General features: G+C 35.6%; 1 long non-coding RNA gene across 1 annotated transcript in view; it reads right to left on the minus strand.

The window, feature by feature from the left end:
* LOC143258579 (uncharacterized) overlaps positions 1–18,174 on the minus strand; it is a 28,312-nt gene extending 10,138 nt beyond the window's left edge. The window contains exon 1 of the long non-coding RNA XR_013032393.1: positions 17,917–18,174. This is a non-coding gene — a long non-coding RNA (uncharacterized LOC143258579). The remainder of the gene's footprint in view (positions 1–17,916) is intronic.
* Between the last annotated feature and the right edge of the window lie 359 nt (positions 18,175–18,533).

Consider the following 18,533-nt stretch of genomic DNA (forward strand, 5'->3'; position numbering starts at 1 on the left):
ATGTATTTGAAACAGCAAAGATGTCAATGATGTTTCAGTATTTTGATAAACTTCTGAGTCAGCATTTAAGAAAGTAAAATATGAGACTGAAATTCTCATAAAGTGCTTCCTCATGAATAAGGAGATAAAGTTCACTGGGCACATAATAGAGAAGAATGAAGTCTCAACAAACCTGGACAAATTATATATGCAAAAACGGCTTGTTTGGGTTGAGAAAATATTTTACGTAGAAGAGCGAACAACGTTTTGACCTTCTATGTAAAATATTTTCTCAACCCAAACGAACAATTTTTGCATATATAATTCTCTACAAGTGGGTTTTCTCGACATCACTGATTAAACCTGGACAAAATACTCATGGCATGGGACTAATGCTGACTTCTGATGAAACAAGAAGTACACATTTTTCTTAGTTTGGCAACATATCATTGACTTTGTGGCAAATGTTTCAACAATAGCAGCACTATTATCTGCTCTTACAAAAGTGGAAGTGCATTTTAATTGTTGTACAGAGTGCATTCAATCATTCCAATTTCTAAAGTTTGTTTTTGTGGGTTTCCCAGTCTAGCTTTCTCCAACAGGACTGAGTTTTTCCTGGATTCTTACGTCAGCAATAGAAGAAGTTTCAACAGTACTTTCTTAGCTAGAGGATGGTGTGGAATGCATGATCATGTATGTTGTTTATACACTCATGGCTTCTGAAAATAGATAATACACAACAAAGAAAGAGTTGCTTGCTGTGGTTGTCTTCATAAATAATTTTCACTAATAAATATATGGTATATTCACCATTTGGCCAAATCATGCTTTGCTAAAGATGTTAGAAGACTTTAAAAAATCAGAAGGAATAATAGTATGTTGGATAACAATGTCACTAGAATATGAATTTGTCAAAATACATCACCTGAGCCTACAACACAAAAATGTGGAATATCCTAGGTAAGAAATAAATTCACAACTGTATTAGCTATAATTATAACAAACCAGAGAGTAGATGTCTCTGCTGGTGGACCAGTGCTATAGTAATTGTAATAACCATTATTGTAAAAATGTGTTAATATTTCTTTATTAAAATATAGTTGTATCAAAAAAGAAAATGTGTATATCATAAATTGGATACATATTGACATTTATTTAAATATAAATTGCCATTTAACTTAGTTTCAGGCCATTTGAAATTATTACATTACATAATAAGTTGGGGATTAATCTAAATAACAGACAAAATTTGATCTTAACTGAAACAAGTCATAATTCATTTTACCAGTTCCAACAAGATTTCATAATATCTGTTTATCAACCCCTCGGTGTGATTTCCTGTACGTGGTGAGGGGACCTCCCAGGGAAGGTTCTGTTCTATCTGGTTACCTCCTCTGGGATCTAAACATTCACCCACGTGTTTGCCGTGCGTGGCGACTCGTGAAGGGGAGTAGAGGATCCTGGTGGTTGAGGGGTCCAACCCTAACACACCACTTTGGCCTCGAATTCCTGTAGATGGGCGGCCTTTGGGTGGCCCCCCTTGGGTCAATCGGCTGGTCCACTTGGGCTAGAGTCATCCAAGTACCAGTGTTGGAAGTTCTCAGCGGGTGTTGTGGAGATTGTGCCTGATGCTGGTGTTTGGGTATAGTGCTCACGAAACCCTGGCGTTGCTGCATTGTCCTTGCGTGACTTTGTAGTGCGTCCCCTTGTAGGGCTCCATGGTGGGTGGGGTCAGTGGGTACCGAAATTTTTTCTTTTTCCTATGGATCCTCTAAAAAATTTAAATAAAATTGTAAAAAAACAGTCAATGGGTAAGCGACCACGTCTTGAATACTCAGAACAGCAATCTTCAACATCAGTAACACACGTACCTCATTTTCTTATATTACATTCTCTTTCGGAAAAACCTTTAGGGCAAATGTCCCCTTTTTTTTATTCAAAAGGGACTAGAGGGACTTGCTGGCTCTCCAAAATCAGTAAAGAAATTTCCATCTGGTGACATATTGGTTGAAACATCCACATCCCAACACAGTGAACTCCTCTTGAATTCAAAGGCAATTGGGGATGTACCTATTGAGGTTACACCCCATGCTACCTTGAATTCTTCACGAAGAGTTATTGTTGAAAGGGATTTGAAGAACGTTCCCGAGTCAGAGATTCTCGCTGGTCTCTCCACTCGCAAAGATGGAGTTACACTGCCAACAAATACCCTCGTTTTAACATTTACTTCACCACGTGCACCCGCCACCATCAAGGCAGGTTATCTCATTTGCAGGGTTCGGCCATACATACCAAACCCTCTTCGATGTTTCCAATGTCAGAGATTCGGCCACTCAAAGACATCTTGTCGTGGTTCCCTGACATGTGTTCGTTGTGGAGGCAAGGACCACGATGCCTATGACTGTGACATGAACCCACATTGCGTAAACTGCAATGGTTCTCACCCCTCTTACTTTCATTCTTGCCCAAAATGGTTGGAGGAAAAAGAGGTGCAGCGTTTGAAAACGACACATAACATTAGTTATCCTGAGGCTCGGAAATTGCTGCTCAGTGTATTCCTAAAACCTCGACACATTTTCCACGATATCCTCGTCCGTGGTGGAATCCTGCTTGCCACTTAGCACGGAAGGCTCAAAAGCGGGCCTGGGATACTTTTCGTAGATATCCCACACTTTCAAACCGGGTTGCTTTCCAACGGGCCCGTGCACATGCTAGGTGGGTAAGACATCAAGGCCAAAGGAATCTTGGATTAAGTTCACAACCAGCATATCTTCTACCACCAGTTCCAAGATCATATGGGACAGGATTCGAAAGGTTAATGGACACTACAATTCTATCCCCCTCTCGATCTTACTCTCTGATGGTCAGGAGGTGACTGATGTTGAACATCGCTAACACTCTAGGTGAAAGCTTTTGCCGGGTATCTAGCACTTCTGCTTGTTCCTCCACCTTCCTGGCCATCAAGACTCGGGCAGAGCGATCACCTCTTTCCTTTCGAACTGACTGTTTATTTGACTATAATTGTCCCTTTACCCTGGTGGAACTAAAAATGACCCTTCATCGGTCTGCCAGTATGTCTGTTGGACCTGATGATATTCATTATGACATGCTGCACCATCTATCTCCTGCTTCTCTTGATGTCCTTCTGATTGTTTTCAACCGGATCTGGCAGGAGAATGTTTTTCCTGATGCCTGGCGCCAGGCTATTATTTTACCTTTCTCTAAGCCAGGAAAGATCCCAAGATTCCTTCAAACTACCGTCCAATTGCTTTGACGAGCTGTCTCTGTAAGACATTAGAAAGGATGGTTAATGCTCATCTTGTTTGGTTCCTTGAATCAAACAACCTCCTCTCGCCCACCCAGTGTGGGTTCCGTCGACAGCACTCCACCACAGACCACCTAATTCGTCTTGAAACATCTATCAGAGAAGCCTTTCTCAACCGCCAACATCTTGTATCAATATTCTTTGACATAGAGAAGGCTTACGACACAACATGGAGGTATGGCGTTTTGCGAGACCTCCATACATATGGGTTACGTGGCCATCTACCCCTGTTTATTAAAAAATTTTTAATGGACAGGATATTCCAAGTTTGTGTGGGTTCGACACTTTCCCCTTTTTTTGTACAGGAACTTGGAGTCCCTCAAGGCTGTGTATTGAGTGTTACACTCTTCAGTATAAAGATAAATGCCATAACTGAACAACTCCCTCTCACTGTTGCGAATGGGCTGTATGTCGACGACTTTCACATCTCATGTCAGTCGCCAAACATGAGATATATTGAGCGGCAACTACAAACCGCCCTCAATTGTGTAATGGAAGTAGACTCTGGCGAACGGCTTTAATTCTCTCTCCAAAACTGTATGCATGCACTTTTGCCGTCGACGGGTATTCATCCTGATCCTGAACTTCATATCGGTGAAGTTTTGCTGCCAGTGGTCCCGGAGACCAAGTTCTTGGGGCTTATCTTTGATCGTAAACTGACCTTTATACCACACTTAAAGCAGCTATGGGTCAAATGCACAAGAGCACTGAACATCCTCCGTGTTCTCTCTTCTACTAGTTGAGAGGCAGATCGCTGTTCAATGTTAAAGGTATATCGTGCTCTTATTAGATCGAAACTCGATTATGGATCAATTGTCTATGGCTCTGCCAGACCTTCGGCCTTAAAGATGCTGGACCCCATTCATCACCAAGGACTTCGACTCTGCACTGGGGCTTTCCGTACCTCTCCAGTTCAAAGTATATACATTGAATCTCATGAACCTTCTCTACACCTTCGCCGTTTGCAACTATCTTTACAATATACTTCAAAACTTCATTCCTTACCAAAGCATCCCACCTGGAAATTTTTTTTCTTTCCTCGGTGGGCAGTACTTTTTCAGAACAGACGATCTGTCATTGCTCCGTTTGGCCTTCGCATCCGGGCGCAATTGGATGAATTGGGTCTGTCCTTGGATAACATTGCATTCCACAGGTTGGCTCATCCCACCATGGCTTATTATAGCCCCCAAATGTGACCTTTCTTTCAGTCACCTAAAAAAGGCAGATACTCCAGATTGGAAGTACCGTCTTTTATTCAATGAATGTCTTTCAAACAATTATTCAGTTCCCATTTATACAGATGGTTCCAAATCAGGTAATTCAGTGGGCTCTGCTATGGTTTGCTATGGGTCAGTAGTTGCGCGCAGAATCCCTTCTACAGCTTCTGTGTTCACTGCTGAACTGTATGCCATATCTCTTGCCCTGGATCATATTGCAGCTGAGCAGTACTCCAACTGCACTATTTATACTGATTCGCTTAGTTCTATACTTGCCTTGGAATCCCTACACGTTAGCTCACATCCTATTCTCGCTGATATTCGAAACCGACTGGCTTATTTCTCATTAGCAGCTACTTCAATCCAGTTTATCTGGACACCAGGCCATGTTGGTATTCGCGGGAACGAGCTTGCAGACATGGCAGCTAAATATGTCTGCTTCAGCACCATCACTCCTATGCCTATTCCGTACATGGACTATGATGTTGTCTTCAAGGCTCGGCTCCGTGCCAGCTGGCAGTCCACTTGGAGTGAGCAACGTGACAAAAAACCTTTTTCAAATCAAACCCAAAATTGGACTTTGGCCATCTAGCTGCCGTAAAGTTCGGAAGGAGGAAGTTGTTCTCACTAGGCTACGCATTGGTCACAGTTTTTTAACTCATCATTTTATTTTATCTGGAACTGATGCACCAATGTGTAGTTTGTGTAACACTCAAATCACTATCAGCCACGTTTTACTTTCTTGCCATCGTTACAATTCTCAACGACGGCAATATTTTAAACATATTTTTTCCCAGGGTCAGTCTGTAACATTGGACAGAGTTATTGGTGATGGTGACTCTGTCCACCTTGATAATGTTTTTAATTTTTAATGGCCATTAATCTTTTAATCTCATTTAAGTGTTGCATATTTATTCATTACACCTTTTTAATTGTGGTTCCTTTTTAACAGTTTTAATTTCTCTCCTTCAATATGACATTGGACAATGGCCAGAACATTAAATAACTCGACACCAGGACTGGAAAGGCCAACTTCAGGTGACTAACGCTACTGTTTGAACTATTCGTTTGAACTACTCGTTAATCGTCCTGGCGAGTTGTTATTACACTTTGCTGCATATCATTTCACACTTTTACTACTTAACTTTTTAGTACTGGCCATATTGACTCATAACCCGAACCAGGACTGGAAAGACCAACTTCAGGTGACTGACGGTGGTTTTTATACTTACCTGTTAGTCTCCCTGGCGGGTTATGATCATTACCATTTTGCTACAGGTAGTTCTTTACAACTTTGTTGACTGGATGTCAACATTGGTTTTTACGCCATTTTCTGTTTTAATTGCCGTTTTGCTTTTATCTTCAATTACTTTTACTCCATTTACTTGACTTTTATCTTTTTACTGGACATTTGGCTACTCATTATTACGATTTTGCGGAGTGTCTTTTAAAACTTTTATTCTTTTACATTTTGATAATAGCTGCTATGACACATAACCCGGAACCAGGACTGGAAAGGCCAACTTCAGGTGATTGACGGTGGTTCTTGAACTTACCTGTTAGTCTTCCTGGCGGGTTATGATCATTACCATTTTGCTAGAGTAAATATTTTACAACTTTGAAGACTGGATGTCACCATTGGTTTTTACACCATTTTCTGTTTTAATTGCTGTTTTGTTTTTACCTTCATTTACTTTTACAAATTTTACTCCATTTACTTGACTTTATCTTTTTACTGGACATTTGGCTACTCATTGTTACAATTTTGCTGTGTATCTTTTAAAACTTCTATTCTTTTACATTTTGATACTGGTTGCTATGACACATAACCCGGAACCAGGACTGGAAAGACCAACTTCAGGTGACTGACGGTGGTTCTTGAACTTACCTGTTAGTCTTCCTGGCGGGTTATGATCATTACCTTTTTGCTAGAGTAAATACCTTACAACTTCTTATACTCTGCCTTCTATCTTAACATTGTAGACTAGGTGTCAACATTGGTTTTATACTTTTTTGTTTTACTTTCATTTCCATTTATATCTATTACTACATTTATTTTTTTTATTTCATTTTTTACATTTTTTACCGAATGTCTGGCGCAAATAGCCTCGCTGCTTTGTGTCATAAAACACTAAATCAATCAATCAACTGTTTATCAACTTGAAGATATAAAAAAAAGTTAAATGTGCAAAATTACCAAAGTTTACTGAAATACCAGAAGATCACAATTTGTAGCCTGATGAAGTATTAGGGGATTATTCTAATTTCCCCATTTCTTAATCACCATTGAGTAATAAAGATAAGTTAGAGATTGAGCTAAAATTTAAACAAATCAAACTTGAATGAGCTTGTGTCAAGAAGGAACAAGCTCGTACCAAAGCTAAAAGAGAAAATAATTTTTTGAGGCCAAAAAACTCTCTCAGAAGCCAAAAAAAAAAAAAAAGAATTTAAGCTAAAAGAAATGGAAATTAGACTCAACTCTGATCAACCAAGGCAAAATTATGACTTTGAACTTAATCAATATGTTAAATTATAACCATTCAATGAATACGAAGTTGACAACTATTTCCAGCATTTTGAGAACATTGCACAAAGCGTGGTAATTATTATCACAAAGTATTCTTAACGGTAAACCATGAGAAGCTTATGCTTCTCTTTCTCGAGATGATTTTATGAATTAAAATAAGGTTAAAGCATAAAAGTTGGTACAGGAGGCTTACTGTCAAAAGCTTTAAGGTTATTGCAAGCAAGATGGCAAAAGTTATTTGGAATTTGCCTGTGAAAAAGAGGTTTATTTTGATCAGTATTGTTATTCTATACATATATATAACAGTCTCAACAAACTATGACAATTATAATAATTGAATAATTTAAACATTGTGAACATGGATGAAAAGAAAATTGAAACACTATAGGAAGCAGCTGCTCTTTTCAGTGGTTACACTTTAATACATAAAACCATTTTTCATAAAAAAGAAATTTCTGCATTTCACAAAAACCAATATCTGTTCAATCCACTAAAGTTGAGGATTCTCTAAAAAAAATCCAGCTCCTCTAGTTCAAAATATTCTGACAGTCAGGGTAAATCTTCAGGAAAAAAACCATTAAGGCCTGTCTGCCATTTTTGTAAGAAATCTCATTAGGTTATATGCAACTGTTGGTCTTTGAAAAAGTAAAGGAGGCAACACCCAATGTGTTTGTGTCCACATAGAGATGTAGTTTCACCAGATCACCCGATGTTGTTGGTTTGGCCAATGATAAAAAAGCTGATGAAGTCAGAGAGGAATTTAGACCTTTCTTATCTGTTTGTTCTGTGTCTTTGACAACTGACACAGCCAATCCCACATCCATTTGTTTTCTCCGTAATACTGGGGTAACTCGGTCATTGTTATTAAAAGGTATATTGTCTTTAGGTCTGAGTTCTGCCACTAGAGAGCCTGTTGTTTTTCAGGATATTGAGGGTGGCTTTCTTAACGTTCCTCTATATCATACATATTTAGCATTAGACCTAGTTTTGAAGCCAATAGTGGTTGGAGTAAGACTTACTTTGCTAATTAAGTGTGCATTATTATTGTTATTAAGGGTGTTATTGAGAAGAATCCTGATTTGTTTCCCTCGTGCTGCGACTTGAGCTCAGGTTAAGAAATTAAGCCAAAAATAAGTTATAGAACCTATTCAAAGAATATTATTTTCATTATTAATGTGGCATTCTAGTTAAACCTACAAATATTTTAACCATCATTCAGTTCAAAATAGAAGTAGGGATGTGCATTGCCAATTTCACAATTATAATTTATGTATTTGTAGTGTGTGTGTATTCACACACACACACCAATCATTTCTTGAGTACCAATTTATTTTGTTCTGGTTAAATGTAGTTTTGTATGATAAAGGTGTCTGTAAGTATCAATCCATCATTCTATACATAGAGTATCATAATAAAGATTTTGAGTCTCATTCTGGTATTATGTATGTACATGCACTGACTCACAGTAAAAATTATCAATATCAGTTCAATTCTGTTTTTATTTGTTAGAAATTTAGTAGAAATGGATAATTAGGTTATTACCAACCCTTCTAAGCCTGAATAGCAAAAATCAGTTTTGTATAAATTCCAGTAGGTATATTTTTACACCCAAGAATTACAGAAACAAAGATGAGATGGATGATGCCAGTATGTTTTGAGTTATGAAAACGTTTGGTTGTTGTCATCTAAAAATATATATGAAATTATTATCCAGATATTACAAGTGTAATATTTCAGTGTTTAAAGTGGTTTAAGATTGTCAAATTGCTAACCACAGATCTACTTAGATTATTATAAACTATTTTTGAACTTTATTACTCAAAGGTTAAACACACACTAAATGCAATTTTAACTTTTTAAGTTTCAAAAATATGGCCAAAGATTGTTGCAAGAAAATTGTGTGTTAAAGTTGTCGTGAAAATTAAAATTGAATATACCTGCCATGAGGTGTATTGGCATGCAATAACACCATCAGCTTGTTGATCATAACTCTCATTTTGAGTTTTAAAGTTTTTGTTTATGTTTTGACCAAGATCTATTGATAAAAGATACATTTTGCAAAAATGGATAATATAGTTGATGATTCTATTTTTCTCTTAATTACTTGAAATTATTTTGCACCAAGAAATAAAACTTTTTTCATGAAAGTGTTATAAGTCATTAATGTATAATGAACAATTAAATAATAAGTACAGGGTTTCATCACACAGAATTCACATTTTATTTTATTAGACAAATCGTAAGTATTTGTTTAATACATTGTTTTGCCAGACAAGTTATAAATTCTCTACCATGAAGATGGTGAATTCTTTTTCTTTTAGTGCTTCTAACAGAACATTGAAAATGATATGAACAGTTGAAGTATCTCACCTAAAAGAAAGATTTTTCTAAATATTACTGTCTCCTTTCTTTGAAACATACTTCTAGATATTATGAAATGAAACTAAAATTTAATAAGTAAATCCTAGTTTTTATCGAATGCAATAGTAGTAAATGTATCCTTATTTGAAATAAACAACAATAGTTTATTCAATATAACTAGAATGAAGAAAATTTACAGCCAATTATGGTATTTATAGGATCAAAACCTGAGCAACTGAACATGCTTAAATTACATATCAATACATTGTCTGTTGCTTTAAGAATAAAAGTGTCTGCAAAGTATTATTTATAATTAGACTCAGGCTACTACAGTACAAAGACTTGGTAAAGCTACTTTCTCTGCTTAGATGATACTTGATATAGACTTCATAAATATCATTCAGTATGCTTTAAGAAACTTCTGATTTCTTTCTTTAAATAAAGCTCACACCTACCTCCTGTATGTACTTGTATAATTCTTGGTAGACCTGGTCTCCCTCTTATTGTTACGTGTTTTGCATGTTTGGTTAGTTATGTTATTGTTCAATATGTACAAAAAAGTTGTTATTTCAGTTAAAATATTGTTTTTGATTCTCATAGAATTAATAACTTCCTCCTCTTTCCAATTGCATCTTGAGACACCTCAGACACAAGTTATTGTTGAGAATAAGGATTTGTTTTTGTGCTCTTTTTCTATTGTAACACCTTAATAGGAACTTTATTAAGATGGAAAGGCTATCAATATATTTAACTGTCAAAAAAAAAACCTGAATAATTTGTGAAAGAAATTCAGACAAGCAATTACCTAAAATAGCTGGACTGAAAACAAGGGTTGGTGCAATGCCTTTGGTGTTTGTTGTTGTTAAGCACTTGAAAAAGGAGAAACTTCTTAACTAAGATATAGCCACAACTGCATTATGCTAAGTATCCAATCCAGTAGGAAACACTGCCAACTACTGGACAGACACAGCATTAAGTTAAAGGCTTGAAAATTGTGACTCCACGAAAACTATGCATCAAATGCAAATGATCTGCTATACTTATATAAGAAGGCATAGTCTGGCATGGAATTAGCAATAAGTTAATCAGAAGTTCAGAATATCAGCCTATGTAGCACCACATGGTTATTCTAAGACATTTTATATTTAATTTAAGCTGAAGAGTAAAACAAAAAACTCATTCTTGGCTAGAACACGCTGCCAAGATAATAATATATCAAAGGTATTGTAATCAACTCACTTCTACACTACAGCAAACACCACCAAGTATCATGGTACTAATTTTCAGAAGTAAACAAGTCTTCCCAGAGCCTCTTAAGATAACTGTAGTAATATAAGAGCATAAAGATCTCACCAGGTGGTGCTGTCCTTTAATTGTGGGTTATTTGGACACTGGAATCTGTGTATCCAACTATGCAGTGGAAGAGAGAGAGAGAAAGGTTTCTCCCAGTCAATTATCAGACAGCAACAGTAGGAAACAAAGCAATAAATTGTTGTAACTACTGTTTTGTCTAATTTAAATGAGTGACATCTGCCTTTACCTTATGTCAGAAGTTTGGTATCAAGCTAATTTCCTAACAGATTTAAACATATCTTAGTCCATCCTTTAATCATATCAGACATAAAATTGAGTTTTGTATTGGCACTGGTGATGTCTGAAGCTTGTTGTAAATGAGGTTCTCTGGGTAAAGCCACTATTTCTGCCATTCAGCTTTGACTTTTCTCACTAGTGAAGATAAGCCTTACATAAACAGGAATTCACAACCTTTTCTCAGAAATTATTCATGCTGCCTTACAGATAATAAAGCCATTGTCTCTGATTGTAGTTTTAGCATTGGTATCTTATGTATGAGCCTGCTGTATAAGATACCATCCAACATGGCCTATGGTTAAGATGAGCTCCAACTAAGCAGCTAATTAAGTTAAATTCATTCCATACTAATGTTTAGCGCTAGATGCAGTGACAAGAGTGAAGAGAAACAATGACAAATTCTCCTGGATGGAATGCCAGCTTCTTTGCAATAAAATCACTGAAATTGTTGCCATGTTTGGATAGAATGGCTTTTAAAAGACAAAAGGAATGCTCGGTAATTTTCAATAATAATTGAAAACTAAGGTAAATAAAGACACTTTCATGGATTTTAAAAAAGTTTTATTTTCATTTCCATCTCTATGAGTGTTGGATAGATCATGTTAAATCAACACACTTGCTTTGGCAACTAGCAACTGCCAAAACAGTTGTATGGTGTAACCAAACCTGAAAGTACTCTTAGCATTTGCACTGGCTACTGTGAATTCTATGTTAAGCTATTTGACTCATGTAATGCTTCTCTTATGTATGAGCAGTAGAAATATTTTACAATGCAACGCTGATTTCTCCAAGCCCGTTCCCTTGGCTGTGGTTTCGCTAGATAGTAGATAGGGACAGTGGGAATCTCGTTAATCCTTTCATGCGAGTCACTAATTAGATGACGAGGCATTTGGCTACCTTAAGAGAGTCATAGTTAAAACAGGGAAGACTAACAAGAACAAACTGTAGCCATTGATCCTACAAAGGCTGCATGGGTTAAGAACTGGCTTCACTATATAATTAAAAAAAGGAAGTTTGAACTTTTCTAGTCTTTGTGTCTTATTATCATAATCTTCTGGTCAACCTTTGCCTGTTTTACCTAAAATTGTTTTTTTATTTTAGATGAATTAAACTCTGTGACAACACATTTCAGGCTCCATTGTTAACTCATCCCCAGCAAGATTTTACAATCATATTAGACATAAATGATGTTGATATGAAGGTGAGAACACTGTTTTCACAAGAGTTGAAACAGGTAATTGTGAATGTTACTCATATACTGATGGCTGATACTGTATGAGGAACAAATAAGCTGACTACTATTTTAGAATTTTTCATTCACTACCAGCTGTACTTGTATTATATTAAAATTATTAAGGTGAACCAAGTGCATCACTAACAAGATTTATGAATTTAAAAAATACTAAACTTATTATTGTGTATTTGAGTACAACTTTGTTAAACATCACCATTTAAGGAAATACATATTTGTTCCTGAAGAAGAAAGATCTATCATTCAAAAGTGCTCAGGTTACAAGGTTTTCATCATTTTATAGGAAGATTTCTTGAACCTACCTGATTTTCTGACCTCATCAAGGAAATGCATGGTAATGCAGTGAGAGTTTTTTATTTGTTGAATATTAAGACCCAAGGACTTCAAGTAACTGTAAAAATCATTGAAAAAGTGGTAAAAAACCCATTCACACAGAACTGGTTTCACTTAATGGATTCAATGTATGGCAATCCAGGAGCTTTATAATGAGCATTAGAAGGACACAGACTTAGATTGTCACTACTTACTGTACAACAACCTTTTGAGGCTAGTCTGTATTATATGGATTAACAAAATGTCCAAGACATTTATGAGTGCACAACTGTGTGTTATGAACCATGTAAGTACTGTTACCAACACCAAAATACTGTTGACATCAACATAGACTAGGCATCTCTTTCAACCCTTAGTATAAGCTGCATTAGCCTCTTGAATGTGACAAATGTGTTGTAAAGACCAAATGACAGGATACAAAAGTTTCCAAGCTATCTTTTGTACCAAAAGCAGCTTTAAGCCTGCAGTTGTCATCCAGCTTCATTTGCCATGATTCAGATACCAGATTTAAAATGTTGAATCAATAAGTACTTTCTAATACGCCTTGAGATTCATATGTTTGTGGTAAAGGCAAAGCATCATTGTAAATTATTGTGTCTGTTTAAAATCAGCACAGAAACTTGGCATACCTTTCTTCTTCTTCACAATCACTAAGGAATATGATCTAGTCATTTTCAAAGGTTGAATGACTTCATTTTTCATTATCTGTTAAATGTCAGCACTGGGCTTCCATAGAGCTCCAGGTAAGCCTGTGCAGCTGTTATTTAATTATACACATGTTGCTTATATCTGTTTGATCAAACTGGCCATCCTTTATCACAAATACATGGACATCTTTAGCCAATTAGTGAGTGAGCTGCTTTGGGTCGAGAGTGTTTGCTCAACCAGTGACCTCAGATATGCTAATAGATACACTTTAACTGGTTACATATACTTTGTTTACACTGCCTAGAAATACTCTAGCTCATAATTACTAAACATTTACTTCATCTTTTGTCAAACAGATAAATGTCTGAGCTTATGTTGCCTGCTTTGCAAACAGGAAATATCTCATTTTATCCATAACTTGTACAATCATGTTACACAATACCAATGTTTTAGATTTGTCTTGGAGTAAACCACAGAACACAACTTAGGCACAGGGAGTTGCTACTATTCCCTCTAGTACATGCACTAATCCAATTCATTGTCTCTGGATTTTTGACATGGCTGATAACAAATAATCCTCTCCCCCCCCCAGCAAAAAATTGAGTTCATCAGTTGCACAGATAAAAAATTACAGGTAATTGATAGCTATTTATCAAGCTCCAAATGGCACTGAGAGAACTAGGGTGACCTTTGATGCAGTTAGTCTGCTGTGCACCCCTTGACTTGAGTTCCATTGGTTGTCTGTAACTTTTAAAGAGTCTACCACTCATTGATGGTTATCCTGGATTTTTTTTATCCAGAGGTCGATATCATTAACCTTTTATTTTTATTCTCAGCAAAGGTGTGGCATTGCAAGTACTTCTAAGTATTGATGGCAAAACTTGCTTAATCTAGCTTACAAGGATGCAATCCAAAGCCTCTCCCTTGCAGGATCTCAGCCAAAGGTTGGTTGAAATACTACAAATGTTGCAGATTCAAGGTGAAACATGGTCAATGTTACTTTTACTTCCCAGCATGAAGAGGCTCATCATGCCATAATTTACAGTCTTTCTCAAGTACCTGTATTCTCTCATGCCATAGAAACAGCTCTGATGGATGTCATTCATCAGCAGAATGTCTAATCCTTGGCTGATCCACATTAGCCTGGTACTGAGATACTCTGCCTAGCAACAGCCCGAAAGTGCTGCAGAGTCCAAGTGATTTTAGGCTCATCAGGTGCCAACTTGCATTGATGTTTCTCAGTCATCCTCAGTTTCCTAAAAGTGAGACTTAATCCACCAGACATCAAAAGATCCTCCTGTGTCTGCAGATGTAGGCTGATCAATGTCACGAAGTTCTACAGCATGAGCAAAAATTCTATGTCCAGAAGAGGAATTCTCCTACACTCGAAGCATCTTGTAAAACAGCTTATCTCCAGTAAAAAAATGTGTCCTCTTTGTGAGAATAATCCATTTTCTAAGTCAAAAGTGTTCATTTAAACTAAAAACCTCAAGCAAAAGTCAGTAGGCACATTATCAAAAACAAAAAAACTTTGGAATAAATCTTGTAATTACAACACCAGAATTTCTTTTTACTATCTATTTATTTGTTGTATTCTCAGATCAAATACTTCATTACAACAGGATTGAAGAGAAAATTTTAAGAATAATTTGACTTTGAAAAGTCAACTGTTTTAAGCTACATGATAAATAAGCATAATGAACAAATTTGGAGAAAAATAAAAACTATTAAAAACACAGTATAAAGTTTGCATAAGACACTGGATTATCATGTCTACTTGATTATTCCATTAGTTATCAGGTATCGTTTTCACAAAACAGATCTCTGTTGATTAAAGCATGATAAAAAACCAATAAAACAAAATTTGGAAGGTCCAATCTAGTAAGAAGTTTTGTATGCTTTCTTTGTCACAGCATTACCACATAACTAATAATTTTCTTAGAGCATTCATTGAACTTAGTATAAACACATCATTCATTTGGCTAAGTAAGGATGTTGAAGTATTTGATACATTTGACATGGATGTGCTTTCATATTCTCCCAAACAAATTATTTATCATCTGCTACAAAAACACAAAGGTTTCTAGAAGAAAAAAATGATGTCATTATTGTAGAACCTTCATCATCGAACTCTTTAGTAGTTTCATTTTTATTCAATACTCATTTTCTTTGCTTGTTTTGGTTTTCAAAAATTAGAAGATGACTTTCTGAGGACTGTTTATGGATGCAGAATGAGGAACTTATAATACAACAATTCACTTGTTTTAAGAAGCCAATTGGAAAGCAAGATCAAAATATTTATACCAAATTCAACACAACCAACAATAAATATCATTTATCATCACCATTAATATAAAAGTTTTTAAGTAAAACTAATGACTTTCTTGTGTAATAATTGTTAGTAATCTCTGACACAAACAGGAATTTAGTCTTCAGCAAACTGTGGATGTCTGATAGGAAAAACCTACATGAATCCTGTGTCTTATCCTAGTAAAGTTGCCAAAGTTTAGTTAGTATAATTTACTACTAGGTGTCAGTAATTGCTACATTTTGTTTTTTAGTAATAACAACCTTGGCATTATTATGATTCAAGTATTGCACTGTAATGATAACAGAGTGAATGTTCCATTGGTTATTAGACATCCCCAGTTTACTCAGCATTTAGTATTTCCATTATAGAGTAAATTAGTCCTACACTGTTTTTATGGAAAGTAAAAGGTTAAAGGCAAATTAGCTGTTACGACGTGTTTAAAATATTCACCGTAATTCTAATGAGTTGTATATTTATAAAAAATTAATATATGAAATCATGAAAACTAAAATCAATTTAGTAAACTACATGGGAGAGATTTTAAAGTTTGGCCTAAGGAAGAGTAACACATAAGACTAGTTAGATCTTATTGTGTCTGTTTATCATACAGAACTTATGTTTGAAAACAGAAAAACACATCAATAAGTTTGCTTATGTAAAATTCAACTTGTTCTCTTATAATGTTAAAATACAGTTTAAATGATAAATCAATTAAATTCACAATAAAAGATTCTGTATATATAGGAATAAAACAAAATCTCTAAGTATACAAATAAATATTGGAAAACGAAGACCACATTTTAAAGAAAGGCCATCGATTGCTCACACTTATGTTTATTTTGAAGAACTCTAAAACATTTAACTTCTGCTTAATGACAAAGGAAAAGCATCAACTTATTTTATTGTAATGACCTCCTCATGTTTGAACTGGAACCAACTGAATTCAAATTGTTCCAGCTTAGGTAATATTTTCATTAAGACGAGTTGAAGGTGAATTGTTTGGCCTTTCTCACTGAATTTACACATTTCTGCTAGTGCACCAACATCTCCAGTGTTGAATATAACGTCCTTATTAACACGACTCAGTCAAACATTCCTTTTACCTACACTAAAGCCACATTACATCTCACTGTGTGTCGAGGCCCAGGATGGCCAGGTGCTTAAGGCACTTGACTCGTAATCCGATGGTCGTGGGTTTGAATCCCCGTCACACCAAACATGCTCGCCCTTTCAGCCGTGGGGGCATTATAATTTGACGGTCAATCTCACTATTTGTTTGTAAAAGAACAGCCCAAGAGTTAGCGGTGGGTGGTAATGACTAGCTGCCTTCCCTCTCGTCTCACACTGCTAAATTAGGGATGGCTAGTGCAGATAGCCCTGTTGTAGCTTTGCACAAAATTCAAAAACAAATAAATCAAGCATCAAGGCTCATAAGGCACTCCTCACAACAGCATATAGAGTTCCCAAAGCAACATCATCTCAATTTATATGTAAATATTCAAACATACCAGCCATACTAGATAGAATCCTACATAGTATAATAACATATTTTGATAAAAATCAGATGAAAAGTGAATTACTATGCAAACTAGACAGGTACCTAATACATGATGAAGATAGTCCTAAACACCTTTCCCTGATCAACAAATATTTTAAACATAAAAATAAATAAATGAAGAAAATAATAATAAAAAAATGTATAAAAAAGTAATATATATATAAATAAAAGGGCCACTATCAAACTAGACATCTTAGTAATAGGGCAAAAGAATATCTATATATGTATACCAGTACATGGACATTGCCCTGAAAAAGGTTGGAGTAATTCAGCCAACTCTGACCCAAAAGCAGTAACTAATACCATCCAACACTGCATGACTGAAAAAGTAAAGGAAGGAGGAAGAGGTCAAAGAGCACCTGACCCTCCAGGATACATATGATACCCAAAACCCGAGAGAGAGGCTCATAAGTATAATAGCTCTAGGAACAACAGTCAGAAACACATTGATAAATTTAAAAATAAATTGTCAATGAAGGTTAGATACCATGACATTTAAATTCTTCGATTTCAAAAACTCTTGCAAAGAAAAATATATGAACTTTCCGGGCTCACATCTTCCACACGACGGAAAATAAGAGAATTAGCAGTTTATTTTAAACCACCTTTTCGCATTATGTCTGAATTAAAACAGTAAATTTTTCAAATATTAGGGAAAGTATTTTATGTAATATGTACAATTACAACAGTCCATTGATCTCCTTTTAGCTATGTACTGTTTACCCAGTAAACCGTGAGATATAAACTCTTTACAAAACTGCCTGCTAATAAGCCCATTCTGATAAGAAATTTCAATGCCTGCAACATATACTTACATATCGAACCCACAAATACTAGACTTAGCCCTTCACACCCTTCTATAAAATGGTAACATGCACATCACCAACAGCAGTAATCCTTCTTACTACCCATTCAGCTACAAAGTCGTAGGATATTCTTGACCTTCAATTACCTCTGACTCAACACTATGCTCTAGAATTTCGCAGTTTACCCAACAGTGTTCAGGGATGACTTTCCTATATTTTTTACTGATCAAATTAACAGACAAGACATACCCATAAATCTGCTACCAGTAAACAATTACATCAAAATATGACTGGAACAACTTCAATAATATAGTAGATACACATCTATCTGACCCTATCATTATTTCACTTTTTGGCAACCTTACTGTTAACGGTATTTTTTAAGCCACAAACCCTGATTTTTTTCAAGAGGTTCTGTCAGCTCGTGAAAATTAGGTTAATTTTAAATGTGTCTTCAAAGGTAATAGTTCATACTGGTAATTATAATAAAATAATAAATATAAAAAACATTATATACATGAAAGAATAACTCTATTTTCTCATTGCCTATGCATTACTCACATTAATGTTTGACATTCGCATAAAATAATAAGAGATTGTACTCTTAGAGCATCATCCAACCTCCG

Source organism: Tachypleus tridentatus, chromosome 8, assembly GCF_004210375.1.
Source record: "Tachypleus tridentatus isolate NWPU-2018 chromosome 8, ASM421037v1, whole genome shotgun sequence".
NCBI lineage: Eukaryota > Metazoa > Arthropoda > Merostomata > Xiphosura > Limulidae > Tachypleus > Tachypleus tridentatus.